Raw genomic sequence first — 18864 nt, 5'->3', positions numbered from 1 at the left:
CTCTCCCTCTCCAAGTCAACAGAGTACAAAGTAAACACACAGATGCTGAAAATAACTCAGCCCATGAGACCAGCTCCAAAATGCAACTGCAATTGACAAGCCTTGAGGTCTATCAACAAGGGACAGACAAGAAATAAGCATACATGGCTACTGCCACAGAACCAGCTGGGCTGTTTATAACCACGAGGGATTCTTCAGGGGCTCCAGGCTAGGACTGCAAGTTTTTTCAGGAATAAGTGGGATCAGCTGTATGGGCTATTTAAAGTATTGGATATGTGCTGGGCACATTGGCTCACACCTGTAATCCCAGCACTTTGGGAGGCCGGGGTTGGGGCGGTGGGGAAGGGTGGGGGGCTGGTGTGGATCACTGAGGTCAGAAGTTCGAGACCAGCCTGGCCAACATGGCAAAACCCCATCTCTACTAAAAATACAAAAAAAAATTAGCTGGGTGTGGTGGTGCGCTCCTGTAGTCCCAGTGACTCAGGAGGCTGAGGCGGGAGAATCACTTGAACCCAGGAGTCGGACATTGCAGTGAGCCAAGATTGCACCACTACACTCCAGCCTGGGTGACACAGTGAGACTCCATCTCAAAAAATAATAATAAAAATAAAATAAAATAAAATATTGAATATGGAGTGAGGCATGTATCTTTGAGTGCTCTTTCTCAGTAAAATTGCTAAATGGGGAGGAATTTTCTTTCTTTCTCCTGGAAAAGGCTCTCTCCTCGGATGGTTTCTAATACACTCCTCCATCCCTGTATTCTGTGCTCTTTAAATGAAACTGATTCTACATGTCAGAAAGTAGTGCAGATTTTAATTCTCCTCACTGGCTTCCCTTGGTGCTAGGATGAAACACTTGATTATATATATATACATATATGTTGCCTAGGCTGGAGTGTGGTGACTATTCAGAGATGCTATCTTAGTGCACTGTGGCTTCAAGTGATCTGCCTGCCTCAGCATTTTGAGTAGCTGGGACTGTAGATGCACCACCATGCCTGGCTTTTTGCTCCCACTTTATTGAAGTCCCTTTAGCTGGGTTTCCATAGGTAAGGCAGAGAATTTCTTTCTTTCTTTTTTTTTTTTTTTAGAGCGAGAGCATCTCACTCTGTCACCAGGCTGGAATGCAGTGGCATGATCCCGGATCACTGCAACCTCTGCCTCCCGGGTTCAAACGATTCTCCTACCTCAGTCTCCTGAGCAGCTGGGACTACAGGCACGTGCCACCACACCCGGCTAATTTTTTTTTTGTATTTTTAGTAGAGACAGGGTTTCACCATCTTGGGCAGGCTGGTTTCGAACTCCTGGCCTCAAGCAATTCATCGACCTCGGCCTCTCAAAGTGCTGGGATCACAGGCATTAAGTCATGGTGCCTGGCCTAAAGGAGAGAATTTCTTCCTGATGAATTTTTTAAATAAAAAATGTTAATACCTTTATTGAGACAGAATTCACATACCATAAAATTCATCCACTTAAGTGTACAATGTAATGGTTTTAGTATATTCCCAAACTGTGTAGTCATCACCATGTTCTAAATTTCCAACATTTTCATCACCCTAAATGAAATGCTATATCCATTAGTAATCATTCCCCATCCTCCCCTACCCTTCAATCCTTCCAGCCCTAGGCAAACCCTAATCTACTTTCTGTTTTTATAGATTTGCCTATTCTGAACATGTCACATAAATAAAATCATACAAAATATGACTTCTGCATCTGGTTTCAGTCAATTACAGTAACATTTTTAAGGTTTGGCCACATTATAGCATCAGTATTCATTTCTTTTCTCTTTTCTTTTCTTTTTTTTGGGGGGGGTAGACAGAGTCTCACTCTGTCACCCAGGCTGGAGTGCAGCGGCACAATCTCAGCTCACTGCAACCTCTGCCTCCAGAGTTCAGGCGATTCTCCTGCCTCAGCCTCCCGAGTAGCTGGGATTACAGGTGTGCACCACCACGCCCGGCTAATTTTTGCATTTTTAGTAGAGACAGGGTTTCACCATGGTGGCCAGGCTGGTCTCCAACTCCTGACCTTAGGTGATCCGCCTGCCTCGGCCTACCAAAGTGCTGGGATCGCAGGCATGAGCCACTGCACCCAGCCCCCAGCATCGGTAATCATTTCTTTATTTTTTTTACTTATTATTATTTTTTTGGAGACGGAATCTTGCTCTGTTGCCCAGGCTGGAGTGCAATGGCATGACCTCGGCTCACTGCAACCTCTGCCTCCCAGATTCAAGCAATTCTCCTGCCTCAGCCTCCCAAGTAGCTGGGACTACAGGCACACACCGCCATGCCCAGATACTTTTTTGTATTTTAGTAGAGACAGGGTTGCACCGTGTTGCCTGGGCTGGTTTTGAACTCTTGACCTCAGGTGATTCACCCGCCTCGGCCTCCCAAAGTGCTGGGATTACAGGCATGAGCCACCACGCCTGGCCTTTTAAATTTTTTTGTTAGAGATAGTCTTACTTTGTTGTCCAGGTTGGTCTCAAACTCCTGGCCTCAAGCAATCCTCAGCCTTGGCCTCCCAAAATGCTAGGATTATAGGAGTAAGCCACCACACCTGGCCTTTGTTCTTCTTGTTTTTTTTAATCTTTGTTTCACTTTTTTTTTTTTTTTTTTTTTTAGATGGAGTTTCTCTCTTGTTGCCCAGACTGCAATGCAATACTGTGATCTTGGCTCACTGCAACCTCCACCTCCCGGGTTCAAGCGATTCTCCTGCCTCAGGCTCCTGAGTAGCTGGGATAACAGGCATCTACCACCACACCGAACTAATTTTTTGTTTAGTAGAGACAGAGTTTCACCAGGTTGGCCAGGCTAGTCTCGAACTCCTGACCTCAGGTGATCCACCTGCCTCGGCCTCCCAAAGTGCTGAGATTACAGGCATGAGCCACTGTGCCTGGCCTATTTTTCTTGTTTGTTTGTTTCTTTTTTAAAGATTGTTTGAGCTAGTGTGGGTCCTTTAGGTTTTCATATGATTTTTAGGATCAACTGGTCAATTTCTGCAAAAAAAGCCAATTAGAATTTTGCTAGGGATTGCAGTGAATTTGTAGATCAATTTGAGGAGTACTGCCGTATTAATATTATGTCTTTCAACCATGAACAGAGGGTGTTTTTCCATTTATTTAGATCTTCTTTATTTAACAATGGTTTGTTCTGTTCAGTGTACAATTTTTTTTGAGAGAATCTCGCTCTTATTGTCCAGGCTGGAGTGCAATGGTGTGATCTCACTGTAACCTCCACCTCCCGGGTTCAAGTGATTCTCCCACCTCGGCCTCCCGAGTAGCTGGGATTACAGGCACCCATCACCACGCCCAGCTAATTTTTTTATTTTTAGTAGAGATGAGGTTTCACCATGTTGGCCAGGATAGTCTCGATCTCTTGACCTCATGATCCTCCCGCCTCAGCCTCCCAAAGTGCTGGGATTATAGGCATGAGCCATTGTACCCAGCTGGACTTGTTTTCTTAATTTCATTCTCAGAATTTTCATTGTTTGCATATAGAAATTTTCATTGCTTGTATATAAAAATATAATTAATTTTTGTTATATTGGTCTTACAGCTTACAACTTTGCTGAACTTACTTATTAGTTCAAGTGGTTTTTTTAGTGTATTCCTTAGGGTTTTTCACATATCAGATCACACAGGTTAAGGACGTGCATTGGCTGTGGCTGAGTGGGTTGCAGAAAACTGCTGCCTGCATGAAGAAAGTCTCCCCTGCCTTCCATTTTCTGCTCATCACCAGCCCTGGAGCTCACCAGCATGTCTGTGGTACCTACCACTTAATCACTCGCAGACTAGCTGACCACAGAGGGAGAGCCCAATCAGTTCAGCAACAAGTATATCCAGCAGACCAAGCCCCTCACCCTGGAGCACACCATCAAATTGTATCCTATTATCAATTACACTTTTTTTTTTTTTTTTGAGACAAAGTCTTGCTCTGTTGCCCAGGCTGGAATGCAGTGGCACAATTTCAGCTCACTGCAACCTCCGCCTCCCAGGTTCAAGCGATCGTCCTGCCTCAGCCTTCCACCTAGCTGGAACTACAGGTGTGTGCCACCACACCCGGCTAATTTTTGTATTTTAGTATAGATGGGGTTTCGCCATGTTGACCAGGCTGGTCTTAAACTCCTGACCTCAAGTGGCCTCCCCACCTCTGCCTCCCAAAGTGCTGGGATTAGAGGCGTGTGCCACTGTGCCTAGCCATCAATTATACTTTCGGTACAAAAGAGCCCCTCTATGAGAAAGACAGCTCTGTCTCATCCAGATTTCAGCAAATGAGGGAAGAATTGGGTAACATTGGAATGAGGAGTAACATAGAAGGGGATTCTGATTGTTTACAAGCACTGGTGTGGCTACTCTATGTATTACTGCTACCGCTGGGAGCAACTTTCTTCAAGTTGGTGAAGGCCAGGTGGTAGGTGAAGGCCAGGTTAGTGAAGGCCCTGGTGGTAGGCCAGGCACCGTGGCTCACATCTGTAATCTCAGCACTTTGGGAGGCCGGGGCAGGTGGATAGCTTGAGGTCAGGAGTTCGAGACCAGCCTGGCCAACATGGTGAAATCCCATCTCTAGTAAAAATACAAAATTAGCCGGGCGTGGTGGCATGTTCCTATAATTCCAGCTACTCTGGAGGCTGAGGCAGCAGAATCGCTTGAGCCTGGGAGGCAGAGGTTGCAGTGGTGGAGATTGCACCACTGCACCCCCTGGGTGACAGAGCGAGACTCCGTCTCAAAAAAAAAAAAAATATATATATATATATATATTACCTGATGGTGAACTTAACCCAGGAGAAGGTGAAGTTGAAGGACTAAAATGCTTAATGACTGGGATACTGGGTCATCAAGATGGAGTTCTGAAAGATGCAAGACTGGGTCACACTGCATTGGTAACTGGTGGAGACCAAATATCCATATATTCTTGCATATATTACAAAACCTAAGGAACATAAAAAGTTGTTTCTGGCTCAACTTCAAGAAAAAGCCGTGTTTTCAATCTCTAAAAATTACAAGCTCATAGCTGCACCATTGTTTGAATTGTATAACAATGCACTAGGGTATGGACCTATTGTTTGCAATCTCTCTCAGCTGTTGAGCAGTTTCAAATTTATATACAATGGAATTCCTGTGCAGTGAAGAAGTAAAAGAAGCCATTTCTGTGAACACAGCTATACAGTGTAGAAGAATAAATATGATAGAAAAGATTTTTGGGCTGGGCATGGTGACCCACACTTGTAATCCCAGCACTTTGGGAGGCTGGGGCAGGATAACTGCTTGAGCCAAGGAGTTCTAGACCAGCCTGGGCAACAAAGTGAGACTCTGTCTCTACACACACACACACACATACACACACACACACACACATTAGCCAAGTGTGGTAGTATGCACCTGTGATCCCAGCTATTCAGGAGGCTGAGGCAGGAGAATTGATTGAACCCAGGTGGTTGAGGTTACAGTGAGTCATGTTCGTGCCACTGCACTCTAGCCTGGGTGACAGAGAGAGATGGTGTCTCAAAATAAGGTTTTTTGTTTTATTTCTTTCCTGATCCCTAACTTGACACCTATTTCCCTCCCTCCCTCCCTCTCTCTCTCTCTCTCTCTTTCTTTTCTTTTCTTTTCTTTTCTTTTCTTTTTTTTTTTGAGACAGTCTTGCTCTGTCACCCAGGCTGGAGTGCAGTGGCACGATCTCAGCTTACTGCAACCTCCGCCTCCCGGATTCAAGCAATTCTCATGCCTCAGCCTCCCAAGTAGCTGCGACTACAGGCATCTGCCACCACGCCCGGCCTGCCACCAATTTTCTGTTGTTTAAATAGTAAAATTAATATAAAGAACTAGATAGTGGGGTAAAGAAATATGACAATGCTTATGTACTTGTGGTTCTACTTATACTTTTATTATACAACATTCAAGAAAATGGACTTCAATAATAATAGAAAGATCATGTCATATACAAATAGAGATAGTTTTATTTTTTAGTTCCCAATTTGAATGCTTTTTTTTTTTGAGAGGTGGCTCACTGCCACCTCTGCTTCCTGGGCTCAAGGGATCCTCCCACCTCAGTTTCCTAAGTAGCTGGGACAACAGGCACATGCCACCATGCCTGGCTGATTTTTTGTATTTTTGGTGGAGACAGGGTTTTGCCATGTTGCCCAGGCTGGTCTTAAACTCCTGGGCTCAAGCTATCCGTCTGCCTTGGCCTCCCGAAGTGCTGGGATTATAGTCAAGAGCCCCTGCACCCGGCCAACTTTATCTATTTTTCTTGCCTAATTGACCTTTCTAGAACCTCCAGGACCATGCTGAATACAACTGGCAAGAGCGGGCAGACAAGTTTTGTTGTTGTTGCTGTTGTTTCTTGAGACGCAGTCTCACTCTGTCACCCAGGCTGGAGTGCAGTGGCACAATCTCAACTCACTGCAACCTCTGCCTCCTGGGTTCAAGTGATTATCTGCCTCAGCCTCCCAAGTAGCTGGAATTATAGGCACCTGCCCCCATGCCCGGCTAATTTTTGTATTTTTAGTAAAGATGGGGTTTCACAATATTGGCCAGGCTGGTTTTGAACTCCTGACCTTGTGATCCATCCACCTCGGCCTCCCAAAGTGCTGAGATTACAGGCGTGAGCCACCATGCCCGGCCCAGACACTTTTTAAGAGGCCTGCACTCGGGGCTGGGTGACAAAGCTCTTCAAAAAAAAAAAAAAAAAAAAAAAAAAAAGGCTTATTTTACCTAGACCTGTTAGAAAGGATCTAATAAATAATGGCAGAGAAAAAATAAAGCTTCCAACCTGTCTTGGGGACAGAAAGATATTCAACTACCTTTTTTTGGGGAAATTATTATTATTTTGAGACAGAGTCTCCCTCTGTCACCCAGGCTGGAGTGCAATGGTGCCATCTTGGCTCACCACTACCTCTGCCTCCTGAGTTAAAGCTATTCTCCTGTCTCAGCCTCCCGAGTAGCTGGGATTACAGGCACGTGCCACCATGCCCAGCTAATTTTTTAATTTTTAGTAGAGATGGGGTTTCACCATATGGGTGAGGCTGGTCTCTAACTCCTGACCTCAGGTGATCCACCTGCCTCAGGCTCCCAATGTGCTGGGATCACAGGTGTGAGCCACCTCGCCCAGCCAGGGAAATTATTTTTAGCTTTTATGCAGCTTAAGGGTCTTTTTTATTTTTATTTTTATTTTTATTTTTATTTTTTGAGATGGAGTCTCACACTGTTGCCCAGGCTGGAGTGCAGCGGCACGATCTCGGCTCACTGCAAACTCCACCTCCCAGGTTCATGCCATTCTCCTGCCTCAGCCTCCCGAGTAGCTGGGACTACAGGCGCCCGCCACCAAGCCCAGCTAATTTTTTGTATTTTTAGTAGAGACGGGGTTTCACCGTGTTAGCCAGAGTGGTCTCTATCTCCCGACCTCGGTGATCTGCCTCTCTCGGCCTCCCAAAGTGCTGGGATTACAGACGTGAGCCACCACGCCCGGCCCCTTTTTTTTTTTGAGACAGGTCTTTTTCAATATTAGGTTCATTGACGTACATGGCATATGTCTTCTTTTAGGTTTTTCAGTGATCTTTTGTATTCTCCATAAAATTTTACATTTATATAATTTTTTTTTCAGGCGCAGTGTTACGTGCTAGATATAGAGTTGTGAACTAAACAGATATGGTTCCTGACTCTGGGGATTGCGGTCTAGTTAGACTGACAGCCATATATGAAGTGCAAGTTCCACTTAAAAATGCTACAGTAGGCCAGGCGTGGTGGGCTGACACCTGTAATCCCAGCACTTTGGGAGGCTGAGGTGGGCGCATCACCTGAGGTCGGGAGTTTGAGGCCAGCCTGACTAACACGGAGAAACTCCGTCTGTACTAAAAATACAAAATTAGCTGGGCATGGTGGCACACACCTGTAATCCCAGCTACTCGGGAGGCTGAGGCAGGAGAATCACTTGAACCTGGGAGGTGGAGGTTGCGGTGAGCCAAGATTGAGCCATTGCACTCCAGCCTGGGCAACAAGAGTGAAACTTCATCTCAAAAAAAAAAAAGCTACAGTAGATTAATAATTATAATAATTGTAGTAGTCATTTTACAGAGCACCAATTTTGTACCAAGCACTATTTTAAGTACTTCATATATAGTAATTTAATCCTTCCAACATTCCTATGATATAGGTTTTATTATTATTATTTTTGAGACGGAGTCTTGCTCTGTTGCCCAGGCTGGAATGCAATGGCACAATCTTGGTTCACTACACCTCCGCCTCCCAGGTTCAAATGATTTTCCTGTCTCAGCCTCCCAAGTAGCTGGGATTACAGACTCCCGCCACCACGCCCAGCTAATTTTTGTATTTTTAGTAGAGATGGGGTTTCACCATGTTGGCTAGGCTGGTTTTGAACTCCTGACCTCAAGTGATCCACCCACCTCTGCCTCCCAGAAGTGCTGGGATACAGGCATGAGCTACAGCGCCTGGACAGGTTTTATTATTTTATCTATTTTGCAGTTGAAGAACAGAGGCCTGGAGTGGTTATTTTCTCAAGATCACACAGCTAATAAGTTACGGAGCCAGGATTTGAACCCAGAGACTTCATCTCCAAAGCCTGTTTTTTTTTTTTTCTTTTCTTTTTTTTTTTTTGGAGACAGAGTCTCATTCTGTCACCCAGGCTGGAGTGCAGTGGTGTGATCTCAGTTCACTGCAACCTCTGCCTCCTGGTTTCAAGTGATTCTCCTGCCTCAGCCTTCCGAGTAGCTGGGATTACAGGCATGCGCCGCCACACCTGGCTATTTTTTTTGTACTTTAGTAGAGACGAGGTGTCACCATGTTGTCCAGGCTAGTCTCGAACTCCTGAGCTCAGGCAATCCTCCCACCTCAGCCTCCCAAAGTGCTAGGATTACGGGCGTGAGCCACCATACCCAGCCCCAAAGCCTATGTTCTGAATGGGCAAAATGTTTGGGAGACCCAGAAACATTTTTACAGATTGTAAGCATCCTGAGTTTAGCTGTACCTTAAAGGAGTAGTAGATTTTTTTTTTTTTTTTTTTTTTGAGACAAAGTCTCACTCTGTCGCCCAGGCTGGAGTGCAGTGGTGCGATCTTGGCTCACTACAACCTCTGCCTCCCGGGTTCAAGCGATTCTCCTGCCTTAGCCTCCTGAGTAGCTGGGATTACAGGCAGGTGCCAGCATGCCCGGCTAATATGTATTTTTAGTAGAGACGGGGGTTTCACCATGTTGGTCAGGCTGGTCTCGAACTCCTGACCTCGTGATCCACCTGCCTCAGCCTCCCAAAATACTGGGATTACAGGCATGAGCCACCGTGGCCAGCCAAGGAGTAGTAGAATTTTAAATAACGGATGGATAAGCTTCCAAGGTATTCCAAATACAAGGAAAAGCTGAGTAGAAGTTAAGGAGTAAGCACACAACCCGCAGTCGTCCTGGGTGGGGAAAGGTGGGTGGGAAAGTAAATGAAATGTGACAGGCTGAAAAAGTAGGTTGAGGCCAGGTTGCAAAGGAGTTTGAATACCCTGCTCTGAGAGTTTAAATTCTACCAAACAATGAATCCATAAATACCTGGTGTTTGGAAGTTATTTATTTATTATACTTTAAGTTCCAGGGTACATGTGCACAACGTGCAGGTTTGTTACATATGTATACATGTGCCATGTTGGTGTGCTGCACCCATTAGCTCATCATTTACATTAGGTATATCTCCTAATGCTATCCCTCCCCCCTCCCCCTACCCCATGACAGGCCCCAGTGTGTGATGTTCCCCTTCCTGTGTCCAAGTGTTCTCATTGTTCAATTCCCACCTATGAGTGAGAACATGTGGTGTTTGGTTTTTTGTCCTTGCAATAGTTTGCTGAGAATGATGGTTTCCAGCTTCATCCATGTCCCTACAAAGGATATGAACTCATCCTTTTTTATGGCTGCATACCATGGTGTATATGTGCCATATTTTCTTAATCCAGTCTATCATTGATGGACATTTGGGTTGGTTCCAAGTCTTTGCTGTTGTGAATAGTGCCACAATAAACATACGTGTGCATGTGTCTTTATAGCAGCATGATTTATAATCCTTTGGGTATATACCCAGCAATGGGATGGCTGGGTCAAATGGGATTTCTAGTTCTAGATCCTTGAGGAATCACCACAGTGTCTTCCACATGGTTGAACTGGTTTACAGTCCCACCAACAGTGTAAAAGTGTTCCTATTTCTACACATCCTTTCCAGCACCTGTTGTTTCCTGACTTTGTAATGATCGCCATTCTAACTGGTGTGAGATGGTATCTCATTGTGGTTTTGACTTGTATTTCTCTGATGGCCAGTGATGATGAGCATTTTTTCATGTGTCTTTTGGCTGCATAAATGTCTTCTTTTGAGAAGTGTCTGTTCATATCCTTTGCCCAATTTTTGGATGGGGTTTTTTTTTCTTGTAAGTTTGTTTGAGTTCTTTGTAGATTCTGGATATTAGCCCTTTGTCAGATGAGTAGATTGCAAAAATTTTCTCCCATTCTGTAGGTTGCCTGTTCACTCTGATGGTAGTTTGTTTTGTTTTTTTTTTTGAGACAGTGTTTCGCTCTGTCGCCCAGGCTGGAGTGCAGTGGCGTGATCTCTGCTCACTGCAAGCTCCACCTCCTTGGTTCATGCCATTCTCCTGCCTCAGCCTCCTGAATAGCTGGGACTACAGGCGCCCGAGACTGCGCCCAGCTAATGTTTTGTATTTTTAGTAGAGACGGGGTTTCACCATGTTAGCCAGGATGGTCTCGATCTCCCTACCTCGTGATCCACCCTCCTCAGCCTCCCAAAGTGCTGGGATTACGGGTGTGAGCCACTGTGCCCGGCCTCTGATGGTAGTTTTTTTGCTGTGCAGAAGCTCTTTAGTTTAATTAGATCCCACTTGTGAATTTTGGCTTTGACCTCTTTAAGGAGAACTACAAACCACGGCTCAACAAAATAAAAGAGGACACAAACAAATGGAAGAACATTCCATGCCCATGGATAGGAAGAATCAATATTGTGAAAATGGCCATACTGCCCAAGGTAATTTATAGATTCAATGCCATTCCCATCAAGCTACGAATGACTTTCTTCACAGAATTGGAAAAAACTAAAGTTCATATGGAACCAAAAAAGAGCCTGCATTGCCAAGATAATCCTAAGCAAAAGGAACAAAGCTGGAGGCATCACACTACCTGACTTCAAACTATACTACAAGGCTACAGTAACCAAAACAGCAAGGTACTGGTACCAAAACAGAGATATAGACCAATGGAACAGAACAGAGCCCTCAAAAATAATACCACACATCTACAACCATCTGATCTTTGACAAACCTGACAAAAACAAGAAATGGGGGCCGGGCACAGTGGCTCAAGCCTGTAATCCCAGCACTTTGGGAGGCTGAGGCGGGCGGATCACGAGGTCAGGAGATCGAGACCATCCTGGCTTGAACACAGTGAAACCCCGTCTCTACTAAAAATAAAAAAAATTAGCTGGGCGTGTTGGCAGGCACCTGTAGTCCCAGCTACTCGGGAAGCTGAGGCAGGAGAATGGCGTGAACCCAGGAGGCGGAGCTTGCAGTGAGCCGAGATCGCGCCACTGCACTCCAGCCTGGGGCACAGAGCAAGACTCCGTCTCAAAAAAAAAAAAAAAAAAAAAAAAAATGGGGAAAGGATTCCCTATTTAATAAATAGTGCTGGGAAGACTGGCTAGCCATATGTAGAAAGCTGAAACCAGATCCCTTCCTCACAGCTTACACAAAAATTAATTCAAGATGGATTAAAGACCTAAATGTTAGACCTAAAACCATAAAAACCCTAGAAGAAAACCTGGGCAATACCATTCAAGACACAGGCATGGGCAAGCACTTCATGTCTATTCATTTTTTGAGATGGAATTTCGCTATTGTTGCCCAGGCTGGACTGTAATGGTGTGATCTCAGCTCACTGCAACCTCCACCTCCCAGGTTCAAGCAATTCTCCTGCCTCAGCCTCCTGAGTAGCTGGGATTACAGGCATGCGCCACCACACCCAGCTAATTTTGCATTTTTAGTAGACGGGGTTTCTCCATGTTGGTCAGGCTGGTCTCGAACTCCTGACCTCAAGTGATCTGTCCACCTCGACCTCCCAAAGTGCTGGGAATACAGGTATGAGCCACCATGCCCAGCCCCTGCTTGAAAGTTATCAGAAAAAAAATCTTAGGGAACTCAAAACTGTGCCTGAAGTTGGTATGAAATGTAAGGGAAGAATATCTGATACCTACTCTGGTTTCCACATCCAGCTTTGGTAGAAATTGGCTCGACTGCCTAGGGGATTTAGAATTGGGTGGGAGGCCCGCACCGCACGGCTAAAATGCTATTGAGAGGTGACAGCGTGGTGGCAGCCCTCGCTCGCTCTCGGAGTCTCCCCGGCCTCACCGCCCACTCTGACCGTGCTTGAGGAGCCCTTCAGCCCGCCGCTGCACTGTAGGAGCCCCTTTCTGGGCATGCCGAGGCCGGAGCTGGCTCCCTCGGCTTGCGGGGAGGTGTGGAGAGAGAAGTAAGGGCGGGAACCCGGGCTGCCTGCAGCGCTTGCGGTCCAGCGCGAGTTCCGGTGGGTGTGGGCTCCGCGGGCCTGGCATTCGGAGCAGCCGGCGGGCGCCTCCTGCCCAGGGCAGTGAGGGGCTTAGCACCCAGGCCAGCAGCTGCGGAGGGTGTGCCAGGTCCCCCAGCAGTGCCGGCCCGCCTGCGCTGCACTCGAATTCTCGCCGGACCTCAGCTGCCTCCCCGTGGGGCACGGCTTGGGACCTGCAGTCTGCCATGCCTGAGCCTCCCCGTGGCCGCCGTGTGCTTCTGAGCAGCCCGAGCCTCCCTGACGAGCGCCGCCTCCTGCTCTGCCGCGCCTGGTCCCATCGACCGCCCAAGGGCTGAGGAGTGCGGGCACACGGGGCATGACTGGCGGGCAGCTCCCCCTGCGGCCGCGGGGAAGGATCCAGTAGGTGAAGCCAGCTGGGCTCCTGAGTCTAGTGGGGACTTGGAGAACCTTTATGTCTAGCTAAGGGATTGTAAATACACCAGTCGGCACTCTGTAGCTAGCTCAAGGTTTGTAAATGCACCAATCAGCACCCTGTGTCTAGCTCAAGGTTTGTAAATGCACCAATCTGCACTCTGTGTCTAGCTGATCTGGTGGGGACTTGGAGAACCTTTATGTCTAGCTAAGGGATTGTGAATACACCAATCGGCACCATGTCAAAACGGACCAATCAGCTCTCTGTAAAATGGACCAATCAGCAGGATGTGGGTGGGAGTGGGAGGGGTGGGCAGATAAGAGAATAAAAGTAGGCTGCCGGAGCCAGCAGTGGTAACGCGTTTGCGTACTCTTCCAGGCTGTGAAGGTTTTGTTCTTTCACTCTTTGCAGTAAATCTTGCTGCTGATAACTCTTTGGGTTCACACTGCTTTTATGAGCTGTAACACTCACCACAAAGGTTTGCAGCTTTACTCCTGAAGCCCGTGAGACCACGAACCCACCAGGAGGAACGAATAACTGCAGACGCGCTGCCTTTAGAGCTGTAACACTCACCGCATAGGTCTGCAGCTTGACTCCTGAAGCCAGCGAGACCACGAACCCACCAGGAGGAAGAAACTCCGAACACATCCGAACATAAGGAGGAACAAACTCTGGACACGCTGCTTTTAAGAACTGTAACACTCACGGCGAGGGTCCAAGGCTTCGTTCTTGAAGTCAATGAGACCAAGTCTCCACCAATGCTGAACACATTATTACTCTACCTCATCATGTCCTGCCCACTCCTTTTTTATTTAAGAGATGATGTCTCTGGCCAGGCACGGTCGCTTACTCCTGTAATCTTAGCACTTTGGGAGGCCGAGGTTGGAGGTTTGCCTGAGCTCAGTAATTCCACACCAGCCTGGGCAATATGGCGAAACCGCTTTACTAAAATACAAAAAATTACCTGGGCATGGTGGTGCACACCTTGTAGTCTCAGCTACTCAGGAGGCGGAGGTGGGCGAATCACTTGAACCCAAGAGGCGGAGGTTGTAGTGAGCCGAGATTGTGCCCTTGCACACCAGTCTGTGTGGCAGAGCAAGACTCCATCTCAAAAAAAAAAAAAAAAAAAAAGGGCGTCTTGTTCCGTTATCCAGGCTAAAGCGCAGTACGGTGGCTATTCAGAGGTGCAATTATAGCGTACTACAGCGCTAAACTTCTGAGCTCAAGCAATCCTCTTGTGTCATCCTCCCAAGTAGCTGGGACTATAGTTGGCACTACTCTCCCGGCTCCTGCTCTTATTTTTAACTTAAAATTTAACTAAATGGGGCCAGGCGTGGTGGCTCATGCCTGTAATCCCAGCACTTTGGGAGGCCAAGGTGGGCGGATCACCTTAGTTCTGGAGTTTGAGACCAGCCTCGCCAACATGGCAAAACCCCGTCTCTGCTAAAAATACTACAAAACAATTAGCCAGGCGTGGTGGCGCATGCCTGTAATCCCAGCTACTCGGGAGGCTGAGACGTTAGAATCACTTGAACCTGGAGGCAGAGGTTGCAGTGAGCTGAGATTGTGCCACTGCACTCCAACCTGGATGACAGAGTGATACTGTCTCAAAATATAAATAAATAAAATAATAAATTTAGAACATTTTAGTTTTATTTTGGAAAACAAAGTCATATATGAGTGTTTCATTTTTTTTTTTTTTGAAGCGGAGTTTCGCTCGTCTCCCAGGCTGGAGTGCAATAACACGATCTTGGCTTACTGCAAATTCTGCCTCCCAGGTTCAAGCAATTCTCTTGCCTCAGCCTCCCGAGTAGCTGGGATTACAGGTGCCTGCCACCATGCCTGGATAATTTTTGTACTTTTAGTAGAGGTAGGATTTCACCATGTTGACCAAACTGGTCTTGAACTCTTGACCTCAGGTGATCCACCTGTCTTGACCTCCCAAAGTGCTGGAATTTCAGATGTGAGCCACCAAACCCGGCTGTTTTCACTGTTTAAAAGCAGATTATTGCACAATACATACAAATAGTGTACATACAATTTGTTGTTTTTTACATATATTATATTAAATAAATTTTAGGGGAAAAAAATGCCACCAGGATTGAATCTTTCCTACAGAGCTCCTATAGACTTCTCACAAAGCACTTGCATTATGCAGAAAGTTTGGGAGTGCACACAATTTGTTACATTATAATTACATAGCAATTATATAAGTGTTTTAGTATTTTTCATATACATGCTTTAAATTTATTTAAAAAGGCACTGTCATAATTTTTTTTAACAGACCACAGACACTAGTATACTCTAACGTTTGGAAAGACAACTGGCTTTGGAGATCGGCAGCCTTGGAATTACATCTCAGCTTCACCACTTACTGGCTGTAGGAGCCAGTCATCAGATAGATAAAGTAAGTTGGCCATCTATAAAGTGGGGATAACAACTACGTTATGAAATTTGAGAGTAAGAATGTTTTCACTGGACGTGCGGAGTTGCATCACAAACACAAATATATCCACATTCCGCAGATTGAACTATGCGTGTTTAGTAAACCAAATCAAAACATTTAAAACCATAACTTTCTTTTAACTCTGAAGTTAATCCATTTTCACAACCCTAATTCTATTCTCAATCATTCCTAATCTTTTGAAAGTGATTTGGAAACCAATAGGTTATTGTTTACCTGCTTTTGGAATTTAGAGGGAGGATGTACCAGGCTCTAATCTAGGTCCCTTTACATATTTACAAGTTAATTCTCCTAATAACCTCATTAGGTAGGAGTGATTTTCCAGAGAAGCTAACAGACCTGACTCTTAAATGTGCCAAGTGAATGAAATTATTTTTTAAATAAAAATAAATGGAAATAACTTCATCCTTAATTTTTATTTTTATTTTTATTTTTTTTAGCAGAGTTTTCCTCTTGTTGCCCAGGCTGGAGTGCAATGGTGCAATCTCGGCTCACTGCAATCTCCACCTCCCCGGTTCAAGCAATTCTCCTGCCTCAGCCTCTCGAGTAGCTGGAATTACAGGCACGCATCACTACACCTGGCCAATTTTTTGTATTTTTAGTAGAGACGGGGTTTCACCATGTTGGCCAGGCTGGTCTTGAATTCCTGACCTCAGGTGATCTGCCTGCCTCAGCCTCCCAAAGTGCTGGGATTACAGACGTGAGCCACCACACCCAACCAAAAAAAATTTTTTTAAAGACAAGTGTGGTGGTGTATGCCTATAGTCCCAGCTACTCAGGAGGCTGGGGTGGGAAAATAGCTTGAGCCCAGGAGTTGGAGGCTTCAGGGAGCTATGATTGCACCACTGCACTCCAGCCTGGGCAACAGAGCAAGATTCCGTCTCAAAAAAAAAAAAAATAAGGCAGGCGTGGTGGCTCTAGCCTGTAGTCCTAGCACTTTGGGAGGCCAAGGCGGGTGGATCATTTGAGGTCAGGAGTTCGAGACCAGCCTGGCTAACATGGTGAAAACCACACCTGTCTCTACTAAAAATACAAAAATTAGCTGGGTGTGGTGGCGCACACCTGTGATCCCAGCTCCTTGGGAGGCTGAGGCAGAAGAATCACTTGAACTCCGGAGGTGGAGGTTGCAGTGAGCTGAGATCACGTCACTGCACTCCAGCCTGGGTGACAGAGCCAGATTCCGTCTCAAATGGACTGTTACTTAAGCCTAAAACATAATTGTAAGCCTACCCCACTGTACTTTCTTTCTTTTCTTTTTTTTTTTTTTTTTTTGAGGGCGGAGTCTCACCCTTTCGCCCAGGCTGGAGTGCAGTGGCACCATCTCGGCTCACTGCAGCCTCCGCCTCCCGGGTTCAAGCTATTCTTCTGCCTCAGCCTCCTAAGTAGCTGGGATTATAGGCGCGTGCCACCACGCCTGGCTAATTTTTATATTTTTAGTACAGACAGGGTTTCACCATGTTGGTCAGGCTGATCTCGAACTCCTGACCTCGTGATCTGCCCGCCTCAGCCTCCCAAAGTGCTGGGTTTACAGGCGTGAGCCACCGTGCCCGGCCCCCACTGTACTTTGTATTTGGCCATAAAGAAATCTAGCTTCCTGGAGCCAGCTTCCATTTGGATTCCAGCTTTCTGGCTCCTATACGAGTTTGTGGTTTTCAATGGCCTACAGTTTAAATAGAAAGGACTAGAAAGCCTTAGCAGAAAAGAAAAGGGAGTATTCGTTAAGCGTCATGTAGTTTAGGACTTCAACCAGAAGGTGTCTCTGCAGCCAAGGGATAGGAATCTGGCCTCAAGAAGCAGAAGATTGGATTTTCTAGTTTGAGAAAAACTGTGGCAGAAATGAAGCAAACAAAGGTAGGTCAGCTACCTACAGAAACCAATCCCAATAGTATAAATTGTTCTTAGCCAACAGCTGGAAAGGCTGGTAGAAAACTTAAGCAAAATCCACTTTTTTTTTTTTTTTTTTGAGACAGGGTTTCACTTTGTTGCCCAGGCTGGAGTGCAGTGGTGCGATCATGGCTCACAGCAGCTTTGACCTCCTGGACTCAAGTGCTTCTCCCACCTTAGCCTCTCAAGTAGCTGGGCCACAGGCATGCACCGCCATGCCTGGCTATTTTTTTTTTTTTTTTACTTGTTTTTGAGACGGAGTCTCGCTCTGTCGCCCAGGCTGGAGTGCAGTGGCACGATCTTAGCTCACTGCAACCTCCACCTACCAGGTTCAAGCGATTCTCCTGCCTCAGCCTCCTGAGTAGCTGGGATTACAGGTGCCTGCCACCACACCTGGCTAATTTTTTGTATTTTTAGTAGAGACAGGGTTTCACCGTGTTAGCCAGGATGATCTCCATCTCCTGACCTTGTGATCCACCCATCTCGGCCTCCCAAAGTGCTGAGATTACAGGCATAAGCCACTGTGTCCGGCCCCTCCTGGCTAATTTTTAAATTTTTTTGTAGAGATGGGGTTTCGCTATGTTGCCCAGGCTGGCCTTGAACTCCTGGGCTCATGCCGTCCTCTCACCTCGGTCTCACAGAGTGTTGGGATTACAGGAGTGAGCCACTGTGCCTGGTTCAAAACTGACCCTTAATCCAAGGAAGCTGCTTTAAAAGCAGAGTGTCTGTCCTGTCACCTAAAACACACAAGGCTGTGTGAGGGTGAGCTTTGAAAACTGAGAGGCAGTTCCCAAGGCAGATGCTGCAGAAGAGACCGCTCTTCCGTGAGAAGAGATGTGAGGATGAAAGGAAAAGAATAAAAATTCAGTTTTGTAAGTGTAGAGCTAGGGAAATAAGGAAAACTTTCACCCTAGGTAGACCTTTGAAGTATGCCTTCATTTTCGGTGAAACATGGTGACGTTCTAGAATCTTAGGTACACTTTGATATTCAAGGGAAAGAAAAGGATCCAAATATGCCAATATCTTAATCAATATTTGTTGAGTATCCTACTTTTTACTTAGGAGAAATAAGTAAATTATAAGACAAAAATTAGTAGTGTAAATATTAGAGAGTTGATTACAGGGTAACAAGGGATCCTCCACCTTAAGGAACACACTTTTATTAAAAATGTTGTCCTGGCCGGGTGTGGTGGCTCATGCCTGTAATCCCAGCACTTTAGGAGGCCGAGGTGGGTGGATCACCTGAGGTCAGGAGTTCCAGACCAGCCTGGCCAATATGGTGAAACTCTGTCTCCACTAAAAATACAAAAATTAACTGGGCGTGGTGACGGGCGCCTATAATCCCAGCTACTTGGGAGGCTGAGGCAGGAGAATTGCTTGAACCCAGGAGGTGGAGGTTGCAGTGAGCCAAGACTGCATGGCTGTACTCTAGCCTGGGTGACACAGCGTGACTCCATCTCAAAAAAAAAAAAAAAAAGTTGTCCTAGATGATTTTTTTTCTTTACTAAATGTATTTTGCCATTGATTTTTCTTATAAAACCAAAGGTATATTTGCCTAA

The 18864-nt window shown here is 46.0% G+C and overlaps 1 pseudogene; it reads left to right on the top strand.

Moving 5' to 3' along the window:
* The first annotated feature begins 3692 nt into the window (after positions 1 to 3692).
* Positions 3693 to 5124, top strand: LOC116476210 (cleavage and polyadenylation specificity factor subunit 5-like; annotated as a pseudogene).
* Positions 5125 to 18864: the final 13740 nt, after the last annotated feature.

Source organism: Hylobates moloch, unplaced genomic scaffold (assembly GCF_009828535.3).
Source record: "Hylobates moloch isolate HMO894 unplaced genomic scaffold, HMol_V3 SCAFFOLD_11, whole genome shotgun sequence".
Taxonomy (NCBI): Eukaryota; Metazoa; Chordata; class Mammalia; order Primates; family Hylobatidae; genus Hylobates; species Hylobates moloch.
Note: the sequence above shows the minus strand (reverse complement) of the source record. Positions and strands in the feature narration are given on the sequence as shown.